Below are 25561 nucleotides of genomic sequence, written 5' to 3'. Positions count from 1 at the left end.
GGCAACAGTCACCGTAGCAGCAGTTTAACGGCACAGTAATAGGAGGAGACCAGAGTCTGCCGTTTGACAACACCTTTACCTAACAGGCTATTTCATGGTACCTGCTTTAACTGAATGAAAGAGCATTTCGAGGGTGAAATGCCACTGATTTCCTGGCCCACATTCTAACTGGGGCCACTTGATTCAAGGTTTTTAGGTCAGTTACTCTATATGCATGCAAATTATATATCAAGGGAGATTTTGTAGTCCGGAATAACACCAAATTCTTTAATATGTGGATTATACATCTGCATTTGCAGCCGTCATTTAAAGCCTCTGTGGCACAATAAAAACACACGTGTTCCACTCTATATCTCAGTGATTTCATAATCGTCCTATTCATTGTTGAGCTTGGCAGCCCTTTCTCTTCTGCAGGCGGCGGAATGAAAATGCAGCAGAAAACTGAAATGGAGGGAAATGAAGTGTCGCAGGGAGCAACAGTCCTGTGGCAAAGGAGTAAACATTTACACAACGCTTAGGCTCCTTATCCACTGCGGTGATGTCAGCCCTAAAGATTAGCAAGGCTGTCCAACACGAGGGGGTTAGATTAGAGGTCGCTCTGTTAGCGTAGGAAAGGGAAATGACTTCAAACAGTGCCACTTACGCACAGCCATGGTGATAATGTCCTCATGTACCTTCTTGTTTTTCTTCTTCAGTTTGCTCCATGCTGGCTCAAACAAATCAGTATTGATTTTCGACAGTTATCGAATTGAATTGTCCAAACACACGCTGTGGTGAAGCCTCCTGCTACCACGCCCCAGCCTGGTACAGTAGCTGCACACCCAGGAGGTGTTCAGGTCAAGGTTATTTTTGGCTTCACATACACACACACACACACACACGGCATAATGTGCATGTCAAGTCTGGAATTGCTTTAAAAAGTCATGAAAAGTCATCGTACTGCCGACTCGTGTATTATGCAATTTAAAGAAAGTGAGGAGGACATGCAATCAGTGCTGAAGATAAATAATGAATTAGGGGAGAGATTGTGGGGGGTCTACCGCTGCTTTTCTCTGCGGTCTGCATAAACCATGCCTCGACCACGTATTGTACGTTACAGTAGACGCATCCTTATGAGTATAAGAGTTCACTTGACATGCCATACATACATATCCATGCGGATAATTGTGCCGTAGCCAGCGATGACGGATGCACTTAAAACGTAGATTTGCTGTTTTACAGAAATCAGACTTGATGCTTATTTTCCATTTGCAGAAAACAAAGTTATGTTTCCTCTTGTACATGCCCATATGGTTGCAGGCACAATCCTTTCAATAGTGTCATGTATAGTATAAACAAGCACTGTTTAAAGCAATCTGTTGGGTGTTGTTTTTTTCTCCCATTGTGCCATCTTCCCTCCTTATATCACTGAGTGCTGTGCATCGTTTGGAGTTTGAAAGCACATTTTGCCACAGGCCAACTTCCTTTTTAAGTAATCCTGTCGATGGCGGAGTAGAACATTATTATTGTTTAATTCCTTCTGGTACGGAATACTAAGTGAGCTGCTCCACTGTTGTCAAACGGTGCTGTGCACTGAGAAAACACAAAAAGATGCCACAGATGTTTTTTTTTTTTGCACAGTGCTGCAACAGACGTGACATCATTTGGTAGCTTTGTACTTTGCGACGCGCTGTGACCGAGACAGATCTCGTGGTAACCAGAGGGAAATACTGACACCTGAAAAGACATGCTACAGATGTTTGTCCTCGCAGGTTTTAGTATTTGCGTATTGAAACGCTTTGTTTCTGTGCATGTGTTCGTGTGCTTTTACTTTGTTTGTTTTTTTTTTGGCAAAAGTGCTGAAGAGGTAGTGATTCTGCAAATATATACCGATGCCAATATGTCATACAGTGCTGCCTGCTACTATCTCTGCATCTGGGTTTATTTATCTTCTACTGGATTCTCTCCCTCTCTCTCTTTTGAGTCATCCTGTATTGCATATCCTCCCTTCTACCTCCATCTATGTCCTCTACCTCACTTCTTTCATCTGCTTTAATCAAGCATGTGATCATAGGCCCAGGGGGACGAGGGATAATGAGATTAAGCCTGTACATGTTTACACACTCTGATTTACACTGCGCTTTCCCTGTCTTTCTGTGTCTGACCCACATTTCTCCATATCCCTCCTCCGTGCTTTTTGCTTTTTATATCTCCAGTCTGCCTCTCAGGCTCTCGAGCGTTCCCACATCTTTTTCGCCTTCTGTTTTGCTGCAGCAGCGGAGTTGGATGCACACTCCTTGTTAACCAATAATCAACGCTGCGCCAGAAAAGTCTTAATTCCAACACTGCAGTGTTGGATTTGAGCTGATGTCTGGACCGTCATCTCTCACTCGCATTGTTCCGCTGGTTTTTGCACGGGGCTGCAGTTCTGCTGTGGGTTGTGTCATAAACGTTCACTGTGTGCGAGTGCGTTTGTACACGTGCACGACACAGTGACTGATCGCCCCGCAGAGCACCTCGCCTTCAGTCATCTGTCATCGAAACTGGCCTCGCTGCGGTGTCCCTTCATGTCACCTGATAGTCTGAGAACCCGAGAATCACTCCGGTTCGCCACAGTAGAACAATGTGTTTTTGAGGCTACAGCTAATCCGAGGTGTGCAGAAGTCCCAGACTCTAACTGCCAAGCTTTAACAGGAGGCACAAGGTGTTTGCCATAGGGAAGAATGACATTATAAGTGCTTAGCAGGCGGTATTGATCCTCTGCTACAGAGATATGGTGAGCGAGTTCCAAAAGTCTGTGGTAACCCGAGGATGTGAGCTATAAATTGTACTTAATTGGCTATATCTGCACAATTAACGAATACCAAGCACCACTCTAATTTGGATGCAAGGGTAATCAAAAACGGAATGGCACCGCCCCCAAAACACTGAAACCTTTCATCGCTTGGTTTTCTCGTGCGATTTTAATCACGTGGGTAATATTTGTACAGATAGAAGTGGACATACAACCTTTGACCAATTAAATAACACTGACAGTTTTGTGAGAAGTACCTTGCATATTATGTTTGGCTGTGCACAGTGGTTACAACCCCACTGGGTTGCTTCAGCTTGATGTATCAGACCCTCTGGGTCCCCCTTTTGCCCGAGGCTCTCAAAGTCTCTTGGAATGCCCCTGAATGTGTTCTGTCTCTATAATAATGGCTCTAAGACAGAATGCTTTCTTTGTGTATTTCTATTTCCTTGGGTCTGTGCTTGTGTAGTGTTTTTGTATGTTAGATGGAAGAAAAGGTGCAAGTTATTTGTGGGTGATCGTCAGGTCGCCCAAAACTAATAAACTCCAACATCAGTGAAGGTGAACTGGATGTTCTCTGTGCACCTACTGGTTATATTAAGCCTTAAATGTATGTGTTTATGACACAGTGACTGTTATAAACAGTTTATAAGACCTGTTTATAGAACCAAAAACTTAACTTCTTAAATCCCAAGTTGATCCTACAGATAGTGACGAGTGTGTTCCCAAGTTTTAAAGCTGAATTTGACTCCAGACTTGTTGTGAAAGTTTTCAGATGGCCATTTTAATGTGAGAGCTTGTCAGATGAAGACAGATAAGTGTTTAAACGCTATCATGAAACATTGATTTGGCTGATGAAGACGATTTTGTGTTGCTGCATAGTCATGCTGCCATGTGCTGCCGTGTATTTCCTGTTTTTTACTGTTTTGGATGTACGCGTGACTCATTGTACCCATCTGTTTTTATTTTTTTATGGCTCTGTTCATAATTCCTCTCCTTGAGCATATCTTGTGAAATGATATTTGCATTATGGCTAATGGTTCAAGGCTGTATCGGGGGCACATTATTGTCTATTTTTAGAGTTTATCTTGAAACAAATTATACAGTAAAATCCTCCAAAAATGAACGCCGTCATTTTATGTTTTAAGCTCTCCACCAGATGTCTTTGACAAATTAGTTGGCATGTTTGTTTGTTAGTTTGCTATTTTTAATGAGGTGCTCCAAAGTCTCTTAATGCAATGCAGTTTTATTGATCACGGTTTAACTAATGAAAGCACTCTAATTATAACAAATAATGTTAAGGAGCTACAAAAGAAATGAAAATCTCTCTTGCTGCACAGTGATGCTGCAAAGGTCATTTGTAGTTAGAATGCTCATTTTGTTTGGGCCATGTGGGAGGTTGACATTTTAGAATCCTTTTTTTTTTTCACTTTCTCTCCTTGGACATGAATAAATACAGTAGTATTCACCACTTGGACTTGGCTCTGTCTCCATGAACAGCCTGTGCTCGGCTCCATCCTGTCTTAGTGTCAAGCCAGAGGGTAAAGAAGGCAAATGTGACTAAGATGAGAAAGTCTGGGCATTCCCTCGGCTTATTATACGAGTCTTTCATTAGTTTGTCATTACCAGCTGCAATCTAGTTTTCTGATATTGTACTGCTTTCTCAAAGCTTGCCACTAAACCGTCGCTGTTTGTCGTCCAAACTGGCAGAGGTTTGTGGATTCAGCTATTACGACTACACTAACACACGTAGCCGTAGCCACAGTCGATGGTTTGACTCATTGTCTACATCAGAACTGGTCGTTTGAAGCCTTGAAAGGTTCAGCAAAACATCGGGGGCCCACACGCAGATTTAGCACTTGTGCTTACAAATAAACATGTGTCATATGGCTGTGACCTATAGACCCTTTCATTGTATACAAACATTCTAAGCCTAGCAAAAATGCTCACACAGTTTGGGGTCGGAAAATGTCACAACAGGTAAGCGAAGAGCATGTATCTCCACGGTCCTCCACCGAATAATTCTAAATATGTTCTTTGGTTGCCGATTAAGGACCGCGAACAATACCTAAATAAATGAGTACTAGCTGACGACAATAGTCTGCCTGACCTAGCTCCCTTAAAAGATTGGGTAGATGATATTAGCAAGTGGCCAGATATTCACTCTTACCTTATAGATAAACCTAGCCTGTACACGGGAGAAAGTCCATGCCATGTTTACTTGTCAACATGCTAGCCGGCCGGGCAGCTAACTACACGCTAGCAACATCCAAAACCACAACATAACTTTAGGCAGCATAGGTTTCATACACACATGCATTGACTCACACCTTTCTGTCAAATCCAAGCTTTTCATCGTAATCTAACAAAAAGAGCTGATAAATGACGATGTCTATTTTGGGATGAGATCCTGTCGGGATTCTGAAGAACTTGACACCATTGCTGGTTCTATTTTGACATCTTACACGTTGGACTGTTGTACAAGTTAATGGCACGAGTTTTCTGACCCCAAACGTAGCCCTCGAAAGGGTCTATAGTTTGAGAAGCACAGTTGTAACTGTGTGCTATTTGCAGTTTACTTTATAGCGGTTTGTTTTGCCCCGTGAAGTGTTTCCCAGGTCACTGGTGCATTCGTCGTTAAATGAAATGAAATGAGATCACGATCGCTTCGCGGAACGTCTGCGCTCTCGAAGGAAGTCATGTCTCTACAGTGAGTCTTTTTGCTGATCACTTCATGTTATTGCAGTGCAGGCAGACTGGTGTTATACAATAAGTCCCTGATGAGCCATGTGCTGAGGGCTGGGAGAGAGAAGAGGAAAAGAGGAGCTGATGCATTTCCTCTGGACACATGCTGTTTGGCAGTGCTACTGATTGGTCATGCAAGTGTGCACTTCTAAGTGTGTGTCTCTCTGTGTGTTACAGACACGCACGCACACACACACACACACTCAAACACTGGCCCAAACACAGTTAAGTACAGATGCTGATGGTAATGTGATATGTAATATGCTCCATTACTGGGCCAGAGGAGCACAATGGAGAGGCCAAGTCTCCAGTGGCCATTGTGTTTACTGTCTGCAGCTTTACTCCTCCAGTCTGCTCTCAATCTGTCACTGCCCCTGTGACGTCCATGAGTATTTATCACACTTTTCATCGTGTCTGTTGTTTTAAGGTAACACATTTTATTTTGTTATGGTACAGGTAGAGTCGTTTTAGCGACATGGTGAATGCAAACTATACTGATAATCCGATGCTGCTTAAAAACAGCGGGGTAAAATATATGTGCTATGTAAGTGTGGACCACATAGGACTGATGTGGTTGAGGTTCTGACCTCATAAAACCCTGTGGGGAGTGAAGAGTAATGATAACATCTTCCTCCCAAGGCTAACATGGATTAAAAACCTACAGGTTGTGGACCTATAAAAACGACATTGGGGAAAAAGAGGGAAGCGTCCCTTGCAGCAAGTGACGGCAAGCAGCAAAGCTCTGTGGTAAGCTGTGTGACAGCAGACATGGTTGTTGAAGAGCTGAGCAAGTTGGGAAGCAGTCACGGCTTAAGTACACAAGCATAATCAACAGCAGACTCCAGCTGACCGGAGTAGCTCACACGCTTTGCTTATCAGTGAAAATACGAAGACTTTATTCCATTTATAATCTGTCATACACTTGCCACTGTTGCTGCTGCACACACACCGGGAGTGTGATAGAAGAGCCAGCCAGTGCTGCAGCAGAAAGTGCAATATGTTTTGGAAATAGCACTCGCCCGACCGACCAATCGCAGCACGGCATCAGAGAGCCACTTCGCACACACTCTGAGCAAACATACATTAGTCATGTCCTGCCCACAAATTGCTGAGTTCATTTGGAGTGCTGGATGCTGGAGCTAACTTCATAGGAGGCAACTGCCAGTCGCTTAAGTTCAGACGTGCGCGTGGATACTGGGGGACGGCGTGGATGGATGGATTCACTGATGCTCCAGTGTGGTGATTGTCTGTTCAGGACGATGGTTACGTTCGATTGTGCCCTCCATTTTCACAGCAAAACTTAAGGTGGAGAAGTTAACCCTGCTTAAGAGAACAACAGAACGTCAATGCCTTATTTTTCTGATGGAATCATAGTCACTGCACCATCTGTTGGACGATGCGGTAATTACTTCAGATGGTCTGATGCGCTTTAGATTTGGATAAAAAGTGACGGCCCTATACAATATAGTATTAAATTGTTTACCATGAGTACAACGGTATGTGTGAACAAAGGGCACGTGGTCCAGATGACAATAGCACGGATCAGAAGGAATGATTCGCACAGTGGGAGGTCATCATTGCTGCAGACAGACAGACAGATGAGGTTTGGCCAACGAGGAGGTCCACAAACAGTATTTAAGACAAGCAAAGACGCGACATCTTCGTCTGCAGATGTATTCAGTGTAAACAGAGATATAAATATAGTAAACAAGAGTGCGCTTAAATAAACACATATCAGCTCTGCGGGGATTTGTGGTGGCTGTTGGTGACAGCTGTACAGCGCACACCTGCTTGTTTTGCCACACCTTGTCTGGCACTAAACCTATTTAATGTGTTGCAACTGCATAACCGCTGTTTGTTTCTACGCACTATTCATTAATGCGCCTCAGTGGGGGAAACTATAAAATGTGTGTTTTATACTTTTGATCTTGTACAATGGAATTATATCTGATAAGTGACCTGAGTCGTGTTACACGAGTTTGTCTGTGTTTGTCGTCCGTCTGTTATGATGAGGCACCTGCAGCACAGGTGGCACATGTTAAACCAGCTAAAATGGAAAACACACGCAGTGTTAGACCAGAACAGACACATGGACACTTGCTATGCAATGCTTCACACACACATGCAAGTTTGTACATGTATTCTTATTAGGACTGTGCAGTGACTGCCATTTAATTGTATGAAAAAATATGAAAACATTAGGATTGTTTCTTGTCCTAAAGACACTAAGGATTGTTTCTTGTCCTAAAGACACTAAGTACACATTACTTGGTGCACACACACACAAGTATAGTAACACAATGTAGGATTTGCTCTAGGGCTCCCCCCACAGTTGGTAAATGGTATTGTTGGCTACAACTGTTGGAGAGTATGTCGCGCTAACATGTACATTGACAAGCCAATGTTACTGGTGAAGCAGACCTGGTACACTAGCTTATGTTACACTCACTAGTCAACAGTAACAGGACCAGGTCGTCCTTATTCTATCACTCTCTTAACCCTCTTCAGACTTTGTGCAGCCTCTGCCATGACAATAATGAGATATTAAAATAGATCATAATTTGGTTTTCTTAATGTCACGTTAGTCAGACTGAAATTGGGCTAGTCTTAGTCGGACTAATATACCTGGATAATGCATTTCATATTCCGATAACTGGAGTCCGACTTGGCGTACAGCACCACAACATGGTCCATCTCGCCGTCCGTCTCGCTATTTGCTGTTTGTTGTTCTGTGACATGAAGGTCAACAGGAAACTCAATAGGAAATAGCTTATGGAGAGTTACAGCGCCACCTAGCCTGTTTTAGTCGGCCTACGGCCGTAGCTCAATTACACTGTGCATGTGAACATGCCACTTTAATACAATGCACTAGTGCGTTTCGTCTTAATTATACACCACTTATGCTCAAATTTAAATCTATGAATATTCTAATTACACGCCTTTTGGCCTTTTGCCATTGAACGCCACACATTCTTGTTTTACTTACTGACGTTAATTAAGTTTTTAATATCTGGAGTCTGTTTTATTGCACAGTGTTGCGTCAGTCTTCAGAATAATGAAGTTAAGTGAAGTGCTGGTCATTATTTTCATTCGTCATCATCCAGACTGGAAACCTGCTGTCACCGTGTGTGTGTGTGTGTGTGTGTGTGTCCTCATCTTGTGTGGGACTCCCGTTACTGAGCGGTAACAAGTGAACAAGTGAACCCAGTTCTGTTCAGTTAAACGTGCAGAAGCTTTTCTATGCGCTGCTCTCGGTGCTTTTCTGTATTTCATGGGGAGGAGGAGCCGCTTTCCTGTGATTGTCTGGCTGCTCTCTCTCTCTCTCTCTCTCTCTCTCTCTCTCCGTCACTCAGTCTGTTCCCTCTCTCATTTTCCTAACTTGAATATTCGGTTTGCCTGGGAGCAGTCGCCAGCGGAACAGCGCAGCCACAGCCTGCGGAACGCAGCGTGCTGCTTTATTTTTGCGCTGCGCCGTGAGGAGCTCACTTGGGGGGGGGGGAGAGAAGAAGTCGTCCCCCCTTTGGCTCAGCCCCTCTCCCTCTGTCCAACCTCCCTTGTGTTTCTTCCAACTTCATCTCGGGGCGACTTTCAAGATGACAGAAGAAAAGAGTGTTCGGCGCGTAAAGCTGGTAGGTGTCTGACTGAAACCCCTCCCCTCCCCCGGCTCTCAGACTGCGAGGGTCAGGTTTGGTTTAGCGGCTGCGCTCAGACGCGCCGGGGAATCGAGGAGAGAACCTGTGGTTATGTGTCATATTTTTTGCCTCCAACAAGCCATTTGGGATTTTTTTCTGTTTTTTTTTTTTGTTGTTGATGTGTTTTGCCTTTAGCTTTCACTTGAGCGGATGAAACGCGCATGAACATGTCTGAGGTAGGCTGCTGCTGGCACCAACTTAGACACTGGGTCTCTTCTGGACAAGGTTTCCTGTGTGTTTTCATTTCTCCTGGAGACACGCGGTCTCCAGCTGATGTTATGCCCTACATGGATGGATGTGTGTTTTTTTATTTTAGAAGACTGCAGGGCAGTAATAATCAGTTTTGGGTTCGAGCATTCCATTTAAACTTAATGACTGTTATAATCATCAATGATTTAAATGCTGTATTTTTGCTTCAAAGTGCTCTGCAAACTCAAAGCTGACCACAGGCTCTGTCGTTTTTGGGCAGCTGTGCAGCGCAGAGGTCATCCAGCCTTATGTTATTATATTATATTATCATTATTATTATTTGAATGATTCAGCAGAGAGATCCATGTCCATGCCACACAGAGCATGTGGAACCGTTTTTAACACGCACCTGTGTGCCTCTGCTTATTTTAGTCTATATGTCATTTAATCCATACACAATAATAATTATTGCATGTTTTATATGATCCCATATTTGTCAGGAATCAGACAGAATGTGCTTGGGATCACTGTGGCGTGTTCGTACTCTTCTGTTTGGTTGAGATTTATTTCTAAAACAAAACAGAAATAATCTCATTTTTGTCTGATTTGAGGTCTCATCGTGAAATGAAATGTGTCCGTGCCACTGCGATGTTATTTGAGTGTTAAGAGTTAATGTGTCAATGTCAATTTAACACGAGTGAAAACAAAGTCTTAACACTCTGGGACGGCCGAACCAGTAACAGTGCCACTGCAGTGAACACATGCACTGACAGTGTCAGATATTAGATTTGTATTAGGATGAAGCCAACGTCTGGCCTTTTTGAAGCAGCGAACGCTAACTTCAGAGAAGCAAACTAATCCACTGCACAAGAATGATTAATACACTGTCAGGGTTAACGGTGATGAAATGCACCGAGTTGTCACAAAGAGTCTTGACGTGTCACTGCACATAACTCATGCTGGGCTGAATGCCAAACGCTCAACTAACTTCTGACGATCGCACTGCGTACGGGAGCGCGTGTGTTTGTCGTCGAGCTGGTTTGAACACCTGTGCATGCCGGAGGGCTCGCTTGCATTAAGACGGTTTATCAGATCAATATCTGTTGGGTTTCAGCACATCTGGAGTAGGGTGCAGCTTTGTATTTGGCTCTGCTCCTCGCTAGAATAAGTTTCCAGACTCCTTTGTTTCACCCTCTCGCCTGTATTGACTCAATCAGCCCTGTTCATGTCCTGCAAGTGCACTGTTGTTGACGGACAATGCCCTGTCCCTCACCGGTGCACATCATGCATCATGAGGACAACTGTGATTATACAACAACGCACTCATTCATGCTTCCGTCTCGCAGAGGCAACAACAGCATCGCCGCTCTGGATCCGCTTTAGTGTTGTTTTCATTTGCTCCCTCTCTCGCTCTCTCATTTCTTCTGTCCCATATTCTCTCCGTCTTTATCCGGGCATTAATCATCTGTCCCTTTCCTCCCTTCTTCCAATCCGACTCTCAGCATTCTGACGTCGCGGTGGCCTCCGCACCCTGTGCTCCAAGGCACGTAACTAAGCTCAGTGCTTTGAGTTTGCTTTAACTGCTATTAACCTATTTTGTTTGACCTCTTTTGCTTAGCGTTGTTTCGATTCGCTAAGGACGAGCTCGAAAAGGGTTGAGGCTTTAAACATAATTACTTCCGCTCACTTATTTACAGTGCGTCGTAAGGCCTCAGCTACAGTGGGCGCCATTGTGGACGCAGATGTGGACAGCTGCAGACGTTACGGATGTGTAGATTGTTTTATACAACAGTGGAAGATGTGTTCATGCATGCACAGTAGATTTGGCATATATAATACAAGCACGGGTCATTTCCTGTAGTTTAGTGCACTGGTCGCATCGAAACAGTTGCAACCAAATCTTTCCTTTTATGTAGAAATTTAATTATACACAGATAATAAATGATAAGTGAAACAGAAGCAGATATATACAAGGTCATAGTTTGTCATACTCTGTTTAACTCAGTTCTACATTGTAATGGTAGTCACAACATATCATAACAACTTGAACTCCTTCCTCTCCCTTCAGTGTGTCTCTCTTTCCCAATTCAAATCACAGTCATTGGCTGGAGTAGCATCGTGTGAGATGATTCTCACATATCAGGCTGGTAAACTTGAGCAAAAGCCAGAAGAATGTGTTCCTTTAAATTAGAAATACTCTCTCATTCAGGCCCTGGTCTGCGTTTGACCATGTCAGGGTGCGTATCTGGAGCACTGTCTGTTTTTTTCAGGTCTCCCATTACCCTCCGATAATTTCTTTATTTTTTAAGTGACTTGTGACATTTAGCTGATATATCAAAGTGTCTGGACGTACTTATCAGCTCATAAATTATATTGTTTTTTTTAAAGTCCTCAAAAGTCCTTGAAGATACCAGAAATAGTGTCTAATGTTGGGCAGCTTAGGCATAAGCCTCGTCAGGCAGACCTGTAATCTGAGTGGAATTTTATCAATTATCTTTTAGGAGGTGATAAAAGTCGTACATTTAACTCGCGGTAGCATTCAACGTGCTTGATAAGTTTCCCTTTTCCCTTTTTTTTTTTAGAAACTTTAAAACCACCTGCTTTGCTGCTAAGTTAGCACATCGTATTATCTCACTCTAGTTAAAGGAGGACCCACGGAGGATCACCGGGTGTGTGGTCAGTCTCATGTAGCACATACCAAGAGGAGTCATGAGTGTGCACCCCCGGTGCTTTTAAAACGCCTGCCGTCTGCTTCGAGTCTCACTATCTGTCACGGTGTTTCAAGCTCTCGCTGCAACGCATCTACCTTCACCGCAGCACTTCCACTAATGCTACTCAGTGGCTTAACAGCCGCCGCTAACGGTCTTTTTTAATAAACCGCGTAAACCTGAGATGTTTTTGTGACGCCGAGACAGGTACCCAACCTCCCACTGATCCCTGGGTGCAATGCGTGCTCCTGTGCCTGGTTCGTGTGTTCACTCGTGGCGTGTAATGAGGATGTACAATTCACTGTGTGTGTGTTTGTGGGGGAAAAAAAATGAATCTGGCATATTGTTTTTGCACATGCGGAGAGTAAATGAGCTGAGAAAATGGGTCTGCATTGGAAAACTTAAGGCCCAATTTTAAAAAAAAAGTCTTTTGCTGTTAGGTTTGTGTGTGTGTGTGTGTGTGTTATGGTGGTGGAATGAATTGCCTTTTCGTTTTATTTTCCTTCTTTTAATAATAGCGAGAGGACATGCTTTAATGGTGGGCACAGAAGTGATGTGTTGGGATTACCGAAGTAAGCTTTAGTGTCGGTGTCAAATGCTCTTCGGGGTTTTGTAAATAGCAGCTGCCGATGCACGTGTTCACGACTGAGTGCTTTTCTAAAATTCCAAATATATCCACATTGCATTGCGTGGAAAAAAAATGCAACAAAAGCGCAGGAAACCCAGAACAGCCATAAGTACATCCTGCAAAGAGAAAAAAAGGTATAGCTATGTTAAATACTGTGAGGAGTTAAATTCCTCAGCTCCAACCAGCCACTGTCTCAAATCCTGTTAAAAGTCACACAGCCTAAACAAAGCGTTATCCCGAACCTGAACCAAATCCTAACTTTTAAAACGTGGTCCCCATGAGAACTAGTGGTTGACAACTACGCTTTATTTTGTTGATGTAGGTCAGCAAAGATCAAAAACCCCTTCAGCTGCAGATTTGTTGACTTGAATGTATGTGAAATGATGCATGAAATATTGAAATATGCAAATGGCGGAGAGCGGCAACTAGTCGTGGAGTAACGGAATGAGAGCAACAGATTGGCAACGCTTGCCGGGAAGTATTCATTAGGAAGTGCTTTGCTGTGTGATATAGACTTGATCAAGGGATCGACTGGAGTGGCTGAGGCAGACGCAGCATGGTTGAATGTATGGTGTGACAGATTGCCTCCTGTTTTTGTCTTCAGACTCCTTTGATCTCTTCATCACACTGAGTGCATGGACGGTCCCTGCCAAGGGGGGCCCGAGCTCGTCTCCCAGACACATTCACACTGCGTTTACAGTTGTAAAAAAAATACCCACGCGTCGCGCCGTATTGCTTAATAACGTTCTCCTCCCGGCCAAAAAAACAATATGAATGTGATTCCGCTTGTGCTGACCTGGCGGGAGACTAAAATCCGTCGTACAGAGACAGAGACGCACAGAATGCCTCGCTGCTTTGTTTTCAACGGGGGAGTGAGCAGCTGGTCCGCTGGCTCGTAACGTGAAGCCAGCAGATGCAGAGCAGAAATGAGGAATAATGGATCCTTGTCAAGCTAAGACGCTGCTCGTGTTTTTAATATTAATCTTTTATAGTCGTCCTCAATTATGAAGGTTGGTACCAAACTATTAGTCTTCTTAAAAGCAGCCTGAGATTCAGGTTGCGCACTGTGGCCTGGCAAGGATGAGCAGAGCTAAATGCATCATAGTCCTCAATTACTCTGTCTCTGTTTCATTTGTTTTTTGTCAGTATTTAACCCGTCAGAGCTCCTTCCCATCTTCATCTAATCCCTTTCCCATAGTTTGCTGATTGGTCCTCTCAAATGAATCTTTGTGGATGTTTTCCAGACTAATTCTGACCTCGACGGACTCTGGCTGACTTCTGCTGAGCCCGACTGCAGTGCCCGAGACAGTATCGCGTGATATGAAGCGTCGCTTATTAGGCTATGACTTAACATGTTTGGAGGCCATGGAGGATCAGGTGGCCAAGTGGCAGTGGCATATAATAGGCTTTGGTCCGGAACCTCACATGTAAACCAGTGAAAGCCGGTAAGCAACACTGCAGGCTGCAGTTTCAGGCTCCAGTTCCAACCGTCTTTATATTCCGCAACCCAGTGACCTACAAATGAGAGAGGGACTTTGGGAGCCACTGAAGTGAAACACATGATGAGGAGAATATACCAATAAAACAAAAGGAGGACACTTGTGGCTGTAACCTATTGCACTCCTGCGTTTGCATCTCTATTGTGCTGACAGGTCATGTTTTCCCTATTTCCATCTGCTCCTTCTCAGTGTCATCTAACAGATGTATAAATCCTCCCAGTTGACATTAATGACGGTGCGACGTACTCACTGCTGTATTTATGATAATATATTTCATACTCGGGGCCACAGTTCCGTAAATAAATGATCTGGAGGCACATATGTGCGGCACGTTACAAGAGCCTGAAGCGCCGACACAACAGCAGACACGTGTTTACACGGTTTTCCTTCATTAAAGGTTTATTGGCAGCACTCCAGTTGTCCAGGAAGTGTCAATCCCTCAAGGTTTTTGCCACCGCACGGTTTGAGTTTACTGTCATTTAAGCCTCATTGAGCCGGAGAGCTCTGCTCATTGAACCTCATTTGTCAGACGCAACGATCACAAGGATAAATGTGATACTGAAGTTCAAAGCTATTGTCACACCAAGAACCTTCACAGATCCCGATTCAAGTTCCAGTGCGGAACCTCTATACCCCATGGACCCCTGCCATAAAGTGTATGTGTGGCCGTGGTGTTCCCACTTTGCCACTATCAGTTGTGATGTAAAATGCATCACTCTGTGTGCAGTGTTGGAATGTCTCTGCAGACACGAAAACAAAGAAATTGCTATACTGAGAGGGAGAGGGAGAGAGAGAGAGTCGCACAGAGAGAGAGAGTTGTGTGAAACTGTAAGGCTTATTGGTGTTGGGTGAACTCTAGGCCTGTAATCAACCAAAGAAATGCTTGGTTGACTGAAGCCCTATCGCAATATCATAGCCCATGATTTCCGCAAATATACTATGTCAACTAGTGATACCAGCGCAAGAACTGTTGAGGAATATTTCGATTATTTGTCTCTGAGACTGAACATAGGAGTTCAGCTTCGCGGCTGAGACACAAATAGACTGCTGCCGTCTAGCAAATCGACGATTGTTAGACAAAAACAAAATTCTGATATGTTCACGTACTCAAAGCGGACGGAGCAATATAACGTAGACAAGTTAGCTTACCGTTTCTGTATGATATGCCATGTTTGTAGTCGAGCTGTGATATGCTGTTGCTGGCAAACTTTGCATTTGACAGTTTTTTCACGCCGTCTATTTTGAAAAATGCTGCCACACTGCCGATGTCTTTGACGTGGATGTTAGAGGAGGACTGACTGGGTTGGGCTAATCCAAAATACTGAGAACAAGGGGGGTTGTTCTCACATGACACCTACGTGAATGTGAAATCCTCAGTAAGTGACTCTCGGTGACATTGCTGCTTAATTAACATGAACTGGAGCCATGGTTCTCGGACTGTGGTACGTGTACCACCCGTGGTACGTGAACCTTCCTCTGGTGGTACTTGTAGGAATCGCTTCCGTCTTAATCTAATCCCACTGTACCAGTGTCTACGAGTGAATGTGAGGAAGAGGAGGATGATGAGAGAGCAAACGATCTTATTGGGAATAAATCTGCCTCCTGTGAAAAGTCCAGAGCTGACTTTGCTCGACCTATTTACGGCGAATAAATCGGCGATAATGGTGTTACTTCGAGAGCTCTATATTTTCTCAGATGGTGCTGAATGTATCAAAAGACTATAAAGACTATGGTGTGTGATCATGGCCATAGCTTGTCCCGTATATGTGCAAAATCCTAAGGTGGAGCCGAGGCAGGAAGTAAAGAGTGTTGTATTTTTTTTTCCACCCAACCTAACAGCAGCAGCAGCAGCTGAGCTGGGGAGGCGGGCCAACCTCCCACCACGCTAGTTAACAGCCAGTTGCCTTCTCCTAACAAGACACATGTTTCCCATGATCTCAGCTGATGGCACCAGAAGCCTGGGATGAGGCCCAGGTCTGGCGTCACACCGCCTGCCACAGGAACCTCTCTGTTGGGTAGAGTACGCCACGCCTCCTCTCTGGGGGGATGCATGAGCCATGGACTTTGTAGAGGTGTGAAGTTCTGTTGAGGGTTTTGGGTTGTTACAGTAGAAACCTGTTAGAAACCGTGACCCCTCTCTATATTTTCAGTTTCATACAGGCCTGTGCTGGAGCTCTTCCCCCATGAGCAGTAAAACAAGTAAAGGCCAGGATGCATCTGAAATAAAAGTGCAGGAATGGAGGCAGAATCAGAGAAGTCAGTGTGTGTACAGAAAAAATCAAGAGGCTACAGTCGGTGTACTCGGGAGGAGCTGTGAAAAAAAACGTAAAACTTCAAGGATGTTTGTAGGATTCAGGCGAGTGTGCAGAGAGCAAAGACAAAAAGTCACGAGGAGAGAGGAGGTAAAAGAAAAGGTCCAATTCTCGAATGACTCATGCGATTATATACTCGCTTTTTATTATACACACTCATCCGTTCAGCAAGTATTTTAAGGAACAACTCTCTAAAGGCAGCTCTTTTCTTCTTCTTCTTCTTCTCTTGCTAGTTGATGGTGATATTCTCCTGGAATCTGCAGAGCATCGGCCGTACGCGAGGGCCTGCTGGGGGTTTTATTGTATCCCATTTAATTCATTGAAATATGAAATTGATCCACAGAAGATGACCGTTTTATTCAGACCCATCATTAGTATAAGTAGGATCTCTCCTGTACCCGCCTCATGCTAAAAAGCTCTTTTTTTCAGTCCCCAGGCATTGGTTCAGTTCAATATAGATATAACAGTAGGCATTGTTAACCTTCACAATTATTCTCTTCAGTGTTGTGGTTCCCTGGGGACCGGCTATTTTTAATATGCTGGCAATGTTGGCCAGCTATTGTTTAACAAACAATCTATTGATTTGTGTCGGCTTCACTTGTAGGTGTGTTTGGTTGGATGGTTTCTTTTAGAGTGTATATGAGATCTGACATTGGTCTTAGCCCATGCAGCTTTTTCTCTCTAAAATCTTTTTCGTTGTCAATAATTTAGGAATAACATTTAATACATTACATTGGATGGGAATTGCTCCTTCACTTTAGACTCTAAAGTGGCCACTAGTTTGACAAACTGGTGGCCCAGGGGCCACATGTGGCCCTCCAATCGATTACATGCGGCCCACCCACCACTGTGCGAGGTGATGGAATAGAGACAGAATATAAGACTAAATGTATTTGCCGGCAATATTTTTATAATAGTAATAAGACATTTGGTTGTAATCATTGCTTTATTAAATGTATTTATTTGCTAAATTTTCAATTTAATTCTCCATTTTTGTGCATCATAAATATGTTTTTATTGTAAATCATTTTATAACAAAACAAACACTTTTACTTTGTAATTCTGTCCAATATCATAATGAATATCCTATATTGCCCACCGGCTATAAATAGTTGTTTGTTCCACTTTTTTTCCTCTATATCGGCCCCCGCTTGACCAGACTAGATGTTCATTGGCCCCCAGGTCATTTGAGTTTGACACCCCTGCTTTAGAGTGACTGGCTGTGTTTGCGATCATTTTGTGTCACTGCGACATCATTGTTGTTGCACAGCCACACTCGGCATGCTCGGTGTGTTGTGATGCAGTTGCCTCTCTCAAACCTGCAAATTACACCATGTCGTATATCAATATTTGTGGCGCGGCTACAAAAAAAAAAAAAAAGAAATCCCTCAATCCACTGATGGTCTGTCTGTCTCACCATAATAAAACCTTCCATCTTGAGAAGGAAGGAACACATGTCGATTGTTTATCACTGATCATATAACGCTAATCGAAAAGATATAAAGCCGCTGACATTTCGATGTGTGGAGCCCCGGCGAGCCAATCGAACGGCGGCCAAGAAAAACAATGGCTCGCACTCTCCCCCTCGAAGGAAATGCCAAACATTTCAGTGCTGTATAAATAGAAGGCTCCGACTTTGTAGAGTGGGAGAGACGGAGAGCGAGGTAGAGGACAGGAACCCCCTCCCTCAGGTCACACTGATGGCAGTCCCCGACCTCTCCTCCCCTCTCCTCCCCTCTCCACTCTCTCTCCATGTCTTTATTGCTCTCTTTGTTTTTCTCTCCGGGTGTGTGATCTATTTTGGAGCAAATTTCTCTTGACCTCGCTGTGTGTTTTCCACCTCCTTTGGTTTACCTTTGTATTTTTCATAGCTTTGTCTCCCCGCGTCTTCCTGACACCGAGTTATCATGAATAACTCAACAGCCTAGTAACACCTCCTGCCTTATTAATGACACCATCTACTAGAGTTGAAACAGCAAAAGGCCCCCTGGATGTGTTGTGCTGCAGACTTTGACCCAAGGTAAATGCTGTAATTAGAGCAAGAAAGCTGGTATTTAATATTTGTTGGTCAAGCGGCCTCCTCTCACCGCTGACAGCTACGTGCAGTTAAAGGAATACTTCACCCATTTGCAATTAGCTTTGTATTACTAAAATAGGGGTAGTATTTTTGAAAAATTGTGCTTCCCAACCTCACAGGGTTGTTTGCCGTACGACTGTGATTCTCATTTGTTTTATTTTTTTTACTGAGCCAGCCACCTATTGTCGGCAACGGCTTTTCTTTTGTAGTTCCCTGGTTAATTGTACATCCTTACTGTTACTGTCTGTAGGGGTTGCAGGTACACAGTTATTAATGGCTTTTAGCATTTAGCTTGAATAAAATGCAGTGCGTTGAACATGTCTCGGTTTGCAGTTCATTCACTTGTATGAGCCACAGTTAGGGCTGCCAAGATTAGTCGACTAGTCACGATTACGAATAAAGAGAAGAATGTGCGATGCTAAATCTGCAAGGCAGAATTTGCCTTCCATGGCAGTACATCTGGAAAGGAAGCACGTTGTGGCTGATTCAATTTCTGACGAAGAGGGACAGTCGTCTTGGTAAGCTAATTGGCTAGTTAGCTGGTAAAATTAACGTCAACAGTGAGCTACTTACTTGTAGCTGTAAATGTTAACATTAACGATGATGATTTCATTAGCCTGAGCACACATAGCTTATGTGTTTGCTGTAACGTTATAACTGCAATGTCATGTCTGAATATGAATAACGCTAATATTTTATGATATATATTCATAGTGCATAGTTTTTGGTTCAGCTAAGCTAACTGGAACAAGCACAGTTTTTCAAAAATACTACCCCTATTCTCGTAATACAAGCTAAATGCAAGTTGGTGAAGTATTCCTTTAAGTATAATTTAATAGTATTGAGATGTTCCCCTCTGTATCTGCAGTCTATACTGTACTGTATGTCTGTCTGGGCTCATATTGTCCTGTAATATGCTGCGTAGGATGTAGCTGGAAGGATTTTAACAGCAACAGTGCCACACTAGCAAATGGTTCATCTGTAAAAAAAAAATATAGGAAATCATTGATTGAATTTTGTCACTTTCCGCTGTTTATTGAGGGGGTAAAATGGAGATGAAGTGGTCCCCCAAGATGAACGTAATTGCTCTGACTGTGCACTCGAGATACTAATGATTCCACGGAGACAACTCCGACAAGTCTTTCATCCGTAATATCTTTTAGATGAACAGTGTAAGTCAGACACTGAAGTAACAGCACGGCCACGCCGGCAGACGAGAACAAGCGCAGTCTCTTTTCTTACGCTTTGTCTTTTTACTGTAAGTCGTCAGGTGTCTTTACGACGGGAAAATCTTCAGGAAAATATTGTCCATCCAGTGTTTTCTTGACAGTCGTTCCACTCGAATATAGGTACAGTACAGTACAGTACAGGAGGGGCTGGGAATGCAATTTCCCACTGAAAAGATCCTCTTTTCTTGCTGTTTATGTGGGGCATAGATTGCTTTTTCACGCTATGTGGACTACATTTGCATATTTATGGAATATTTCAATATAAGGTAAGCCATTAACTTGACGCTGTCCTCTTGTGCAAATATGTACACAAACATTCCGATACAAAAAAAAGAGAAACGTAGAAAAATTGAAGCTAAATTGGTGTCAGCTGTCAACAAAACCAAGTTTGTTGTCACTGCGAGGCAAGACAATGGGTTTTGTTTTACATTCTGCACCGTGTGCATCTTATTTTATGTCATTTTAGTGTTATCGCCGCTTCCAGGAGAGTCGTTCTTCTCCGAATAACAGTTATTTCAGAGTTAGACCTCGGAAATGAGCGATGTGGCTGTTGAACAAGGTTCAACATGAGCTGGCTTCGGAAATGTCAATATGTGTGTGTGTGACAGTAAACTTAATAGTTAAAATACGCTCGAGTAGGCAAAAGTGAGGCATGTGGACATGAAGCAAATGGAGTAGAAACGCCAGGCAGTAAAGTAAGTGAGACAGAACACAAATGTGGAATTGAGAAAGAGGGGGGAATTTAAAATAATAATAATAAAAAAAAAACGGTTTCGTACTGTATCTAAGAAGCGTTTTAGTTTACACCGTAAACACCAGCTCCTAGGCTTAAAGCCTTTGTTGACAGTGAGCTGCACCTCACTTCTCCTTTTCCTTTTATCCTCTTGTTGCTCCAGCTTGCTCAGCCACGTCTAAATATCTAATAAGCTTTTCTGCCAACTTCTGATCCTGGATTTGTTCTCACCTGGGCAAATGCACATGAATAATGGAAGTGGGATGATGTAAGGCAGGGGCACCGTGGCTACACAGTGTTGTGTTTGGGTGCTGATAAGGCTCTCCACCTCAGAGACCGAGCCTCAAAGAGCTGATGAGACCACTTCTGACATTATTACCAAGCTCTACGGGACAAAATTATTAAGGTGCGAGGAGAGGAAGTGTGTTCTCTTCACGTCACACGTCCCTGTAAGAAAAGAAATATTAGCAAATGTGGCTCGAGTTTGACCTGCTTGATGAGAATAAATGATTTTTTTTTTTATTATTTCCAGTAGGCAGCCAAAAAAAATGTAAGAAACAAACAAACATGGCCTTTCAAAATTAGCGCGGGTGTATGCAACTGCACGCGCGGTGACAAGTCATGGTAGTTTTATCAGTCTGACACTCAAATATACCCGGTAGCTCTAAGTGACAGCGAGAAATAATGAAAGCAAATGCCTCTCCAGTTCACCATTATAGCTGATTTTCTTACATAGCGCAGCGGCATGGTAGCAGCACTCAACATTCAATTTATTTAAATATGTATAGAAAAAAAAAATGTGCCGGTTCACATACAAATAAGGGTCCAGCAGTGCACAAACACCCACTTCTCTTCCCAGTTTCGGAGACGAAATTGCAGAATCCGTATGGAGTGCGGCGTTAGAAACGTACAAAGACGACATGGCATAAGACCGAAGCGTCGTAATACCCTGATATAATGCAACACTGAAGGATAGACGCGACTGGAAATGGGTCGGAACCGTCACCAGTGGGACAGCGAGAGGGTTAAACTGAAACCGGGCTACTCGACTGCGCTGAATGTGAAATGGAAACACCAGCTTGGCTGCATTACTGTTTACATTCTATGAATAGGAATCACATGTTTGATGAAACCAAGCCAGTCCTGATGACTCTCTGCAGAGAGGGAGGGAGGGAGGGAGGGCGGGCTGGAAAAAAGAGCAAGGAAAGAGAGGAAAGACTGTGTAAATGGAGACAGGAAGTATGGGAAGAAGATCGGAAAAAGATGAAGGAGGGTGGCCAGAGTGTCCCTGACCAGCAGTTTCTCGTAAAAAAAAAAAATAATAATAATACAGCTCTATAATGAGCTTCCTGATCACACTTGCATAACTGTGCTGTCTCGGTGTGTTCTGGTCAGCTGGAAACTTGTGATTTTTGGAGATGCATAATTTCCATTTTCCACAGTCAGAGAGGTGAGCAACTGTAGGAGCGGAGCAACTGCAGCCTCTTGATTCCTGGCCAAACTCAGCAGTGCCTGGTCCTGACATGTGTCTTATGCTTGCGGGTATTTTTAACCCCAACTACTCGAATGAATTCCCTTCCAAAATATGTCAGGATTCTAATCCCATCCACTTATGCAGCTGAACTCCACTGCGTCCTCTCGAACAATGTCCCATTTATCTATTTTTTTTTTTTGGTTGAAAATGCTTCGCTAAGGCGATTAGGATAAATGCCATGTTTGGGTGCGGACCTTGAGCGCTCGCTTGCGCGGCCGCTAATGAAAGCGCTCATACCCTCGTGCTGTGCTGTGTGTTTTATGAGTCATTTTATTTAATGTGTGCACGAGTGGGCCTCGCCACCTCAAATGTGAAGGAGTCTTGTGATTTACCATCGTTGCACAAACAGGGCCGCCTTTCTCTGCGACACGTGTCGGCTCCAGGTGTGGTGTCTGGTTGCCTCGTAAAGTAGTCGTTGGTTGTTTTTTGTTTTTTTGGTGCAGAGCAGAGAACGCAATCAAACCATCCTGTTGCTCCTCAATTAGTACGCTCTTACAGTTCCACGTGAGAAAGCTAGGCAAATAAATAAAGCTAAATCCTGTCATTTGTTAGCGGCGTATTTAACCTTTTGAACGGTCTGTGGAGTGCTCACTGCATAACAATGATATGAGCAGATGGAGGTCGCAGTCGACGGGCTGGGTTTGTCAGCTGAAGAGTAAGTGTCTTTGTGAAGTCGCACATGATAGCGGAGAATCAACCTGAAGGCTACAATGAATGTAGACAAACCTTGTCGATGAGTACAGTGGGGTTTAAATATTTAAGCAATTGTGTAACCACGTCATATTTTTGCTGTTGTCGCGAGAGACGCAAATGAAGGTTAACCTCACGGGTTAATACAGTCGACTGGCATTGCTTGAGTTTTCTTGTGGTAAGGTTGGGGATTTCTTGAAAATGTAAGTTTTAAAGGAAATGAAGATGGGTTTACGTGTTTATTTTTGATCTATTCAGAAAAGCTGAAATGGAATGAATCTATAAAGAATGTACGCTTAACCGTATTTTCATGCTGTGATACATTGAGTTCTGTAAATTGCACTGCTTTGTTTCTATAAAGAGAAATTGGCAAAAGGACAGTTTCAGTTATAAGTTACACCTGCAGTATATTAAAGGACAATATTAATTATCCTTCCATATCCTAATTCTCACTGCCCTTGGCTTCATTTAATTATTATTTTAACCCCCTGCTTAAATTTGCTCGGCAACTTATGTCTTAAGTTATTTTTAACCTGCTCTCGCATGCAATTACCGTACGATACAGCGCGCGCAAAGTTTTCCACTTCCTCCTTAACTTCGCCCGCATGCGGTGCAGCCGTGCCAAGTTTTGACCGAGCCAAACGTCGGGGCCTGTGTTTCTCGGCGAGTTCAAAAAGAACGACCTCGGACGCCCCGCTGCTGCTGCTGCTGTTGTTTACAACCTGCTCACTCACTGTGAGTGTCTGCGCTTTTCCGTTGCTGTGATGAGTCTGTTATTGACAACCTCAGTGAGATGGATAGATTCACAGTACGAGTGTAGGACACACATAGAGGAGGGGGGTGTGGACGGAGGGGCTGGAGTGGGGAGGTGAGGCATTCTAGACTGTCAATCTACACTATTTACGTCTATTTAATTACTACTGATGAATTGTGGGTGCATCGGTCAACGGATCGCTCTATGTCAGTATCTTTGTAAACGTTATACGCACAAAATATGGATTTCCTACATACAGTCGGTTGAAAAAAGGATCGAAGACACTCTATATTGCACATTCTTATAGTATCTGTATATACCAGGGGTGTCAAACATATGGCCCGCCTTAGGGTCCAATCCGGTTCCAATCATACAATAAATAATAAAGTTCAATACCATATTTTTCAGTTCTAAGGTTAGGGTTAGAGTTAGGTTATGCCTGTGACTAAATGTGTTGTGCTTTTGTAGATCCACTGCAATCTAAAGTTGTAATGCACGTGTGTAAATGGTAAACTTAGACATAATGTTGTTGAAATTGCGCTAATTTTTCCTCAAGAAATTCAGGTTGGTCATAATATCTTTCGTAAAAAAAAAAAGTCCTTGTTCTTTATAGTTTATCATGCTATTATTTCAGTGGTCCGGCCCACTTGAGATCAAATTGCACAGTATGTGGCCCCTGAACTAAAATGAGTTTGACACCACTGGTATATTCTGCTCCTCATTCTAGGATGGGTCAAATGCAGAGAATAATTTCCCCTAAGGGGGATTAATAAAGATAAATGATTAATTATTAATTATACTGTACGTTTAAACATAGCAATGGAAAAAAGCAGCCAAAATGCTCTGTGTTCTAAGGGTTTTATTCTTCCCTTAAAGGAAAGGTCATCTCTTTGAGGGAGATTTAACCTCATCATAGATGCTCACTCTGCACTCACTCTCTTAATTGTTTCCAGTCAGTTTAAGTACATTATATATATGTATGTATATATATTTATCTCGTATTTTCAACCGCTTCATTTTTTTTTATAAAAAAAAGGAGATTTTATCACCGTGCGTAAAATAATAATGTGGATTTCTGTCGCCCAACTTCAAATGCAGGGGGAATATCTCTGGATCACAAATGTAGACGTTGTCGTCGTCTCTTTTCCATCAGGTGTCTGTGAAAGTGAAATTCAGTAGGGAGCCGTTTTCTGCAAGTGTATATTGTTTATACAAGGATAATCATCTTTGCTCCATAAGTGTCTGTTCTCTAGTCTGGTGCACGCGTCAACAAACTCATACACATGCAACCATATACCCGGAGGACGTTCCCTTTAAAACAAAACAGCCTCGTTTATTGTTTCTTGACTTTGCAAGATTATGACATGATGACATAGACCATAACGTCAGTGTTTTCTATTTTCGGGGGGGGGGGGTTTAGAGGAATTCATTACTGCTGCTGTCACATTTATTGTATTGCATGTATGCACACGTACAGATACAAATGTGGAACCACAAACACACACGCCTGACACTAAACTGCAATTGAATGGGGCCTCGTGAAATTTAACTATTTGGAAATTCTATAAATGGAGTTTAATAACAGTTTTTAAAATCATTATTGTGTGCAGACGCTTTTTAGCTATGAACAGTTACAGCCAATAAAGGTTTTTGTGGACAAAAATTTATCAGCGCCTTGAAAGACTCTTTTAATTTAGCTGTTTGAACTGCTTGAATACTATAACAGGCTCCCATCATTGGCCACAATTACACTTTACCCCTAAAAGTCAAAATAAAGTCATTCACAAAAAGCACAAGCTTATAACACACTGGCTGAAAAATAGGGATGGAGCGACGCTACTTTTTTGTATCTACTGATAACGATATTAGTCCGATATTAGACTATTTGAGTAACTACGGAGCATCACAGAAACCTCTTCGAAGTTCTATTGATTTTCCACATCGATCTGCATGTCATGTGTTCATTTTAATAAGTAAATGTGACTCAGAATACATTAGAAA

General features: G+C 43.0%; 1 protein-coding gene across 2 annotated transcripts in view; it reads left to right on the top strand.

Annotated features, from left to right (window-relative positions):
• mid2 (midline 2) overlaps positions 1-25561 on the top strand; it is a 130057-nt gene that overhangs the window by 38272 nt on the left and 66224 nt on the right. The window contains exon 1 of one of the 2 annotated variants that reach the window (XM_044039900.1): positions 8900-9144. The exons of the other annotated variant lie outside the window; for it this stretch is intronic. The gene's annotated coding sequence lies outside the window, so the exon portion shown is untranslated. Of the gene's footprint in view, positions 1-8899; positions 9145-25561 lie in introns of those variants that run through there. 2 annotated transcript variants of the gene reach the window in all.

The sequence above is a fragment of the Solea senegalensis genome, linkage group LG12 (genome assembly GCF_019176455.1).
Source record: "Solea senegalensis isolate Sse05_10M linkage group LG12, IFAPA_SoseM_1, whole genome shotgun sequence".
NCBI lineage: Eukaryota > Metazoa > Chordata > Actinopteri > Pleuronectiformes > Soleidae > Solea > Solea senegalensis.
The sequence above is the reverse complement of the archived record's forward strand: the minus strand, read 5'-3'. Positions and strand labels throughout refer to the sequence as shown.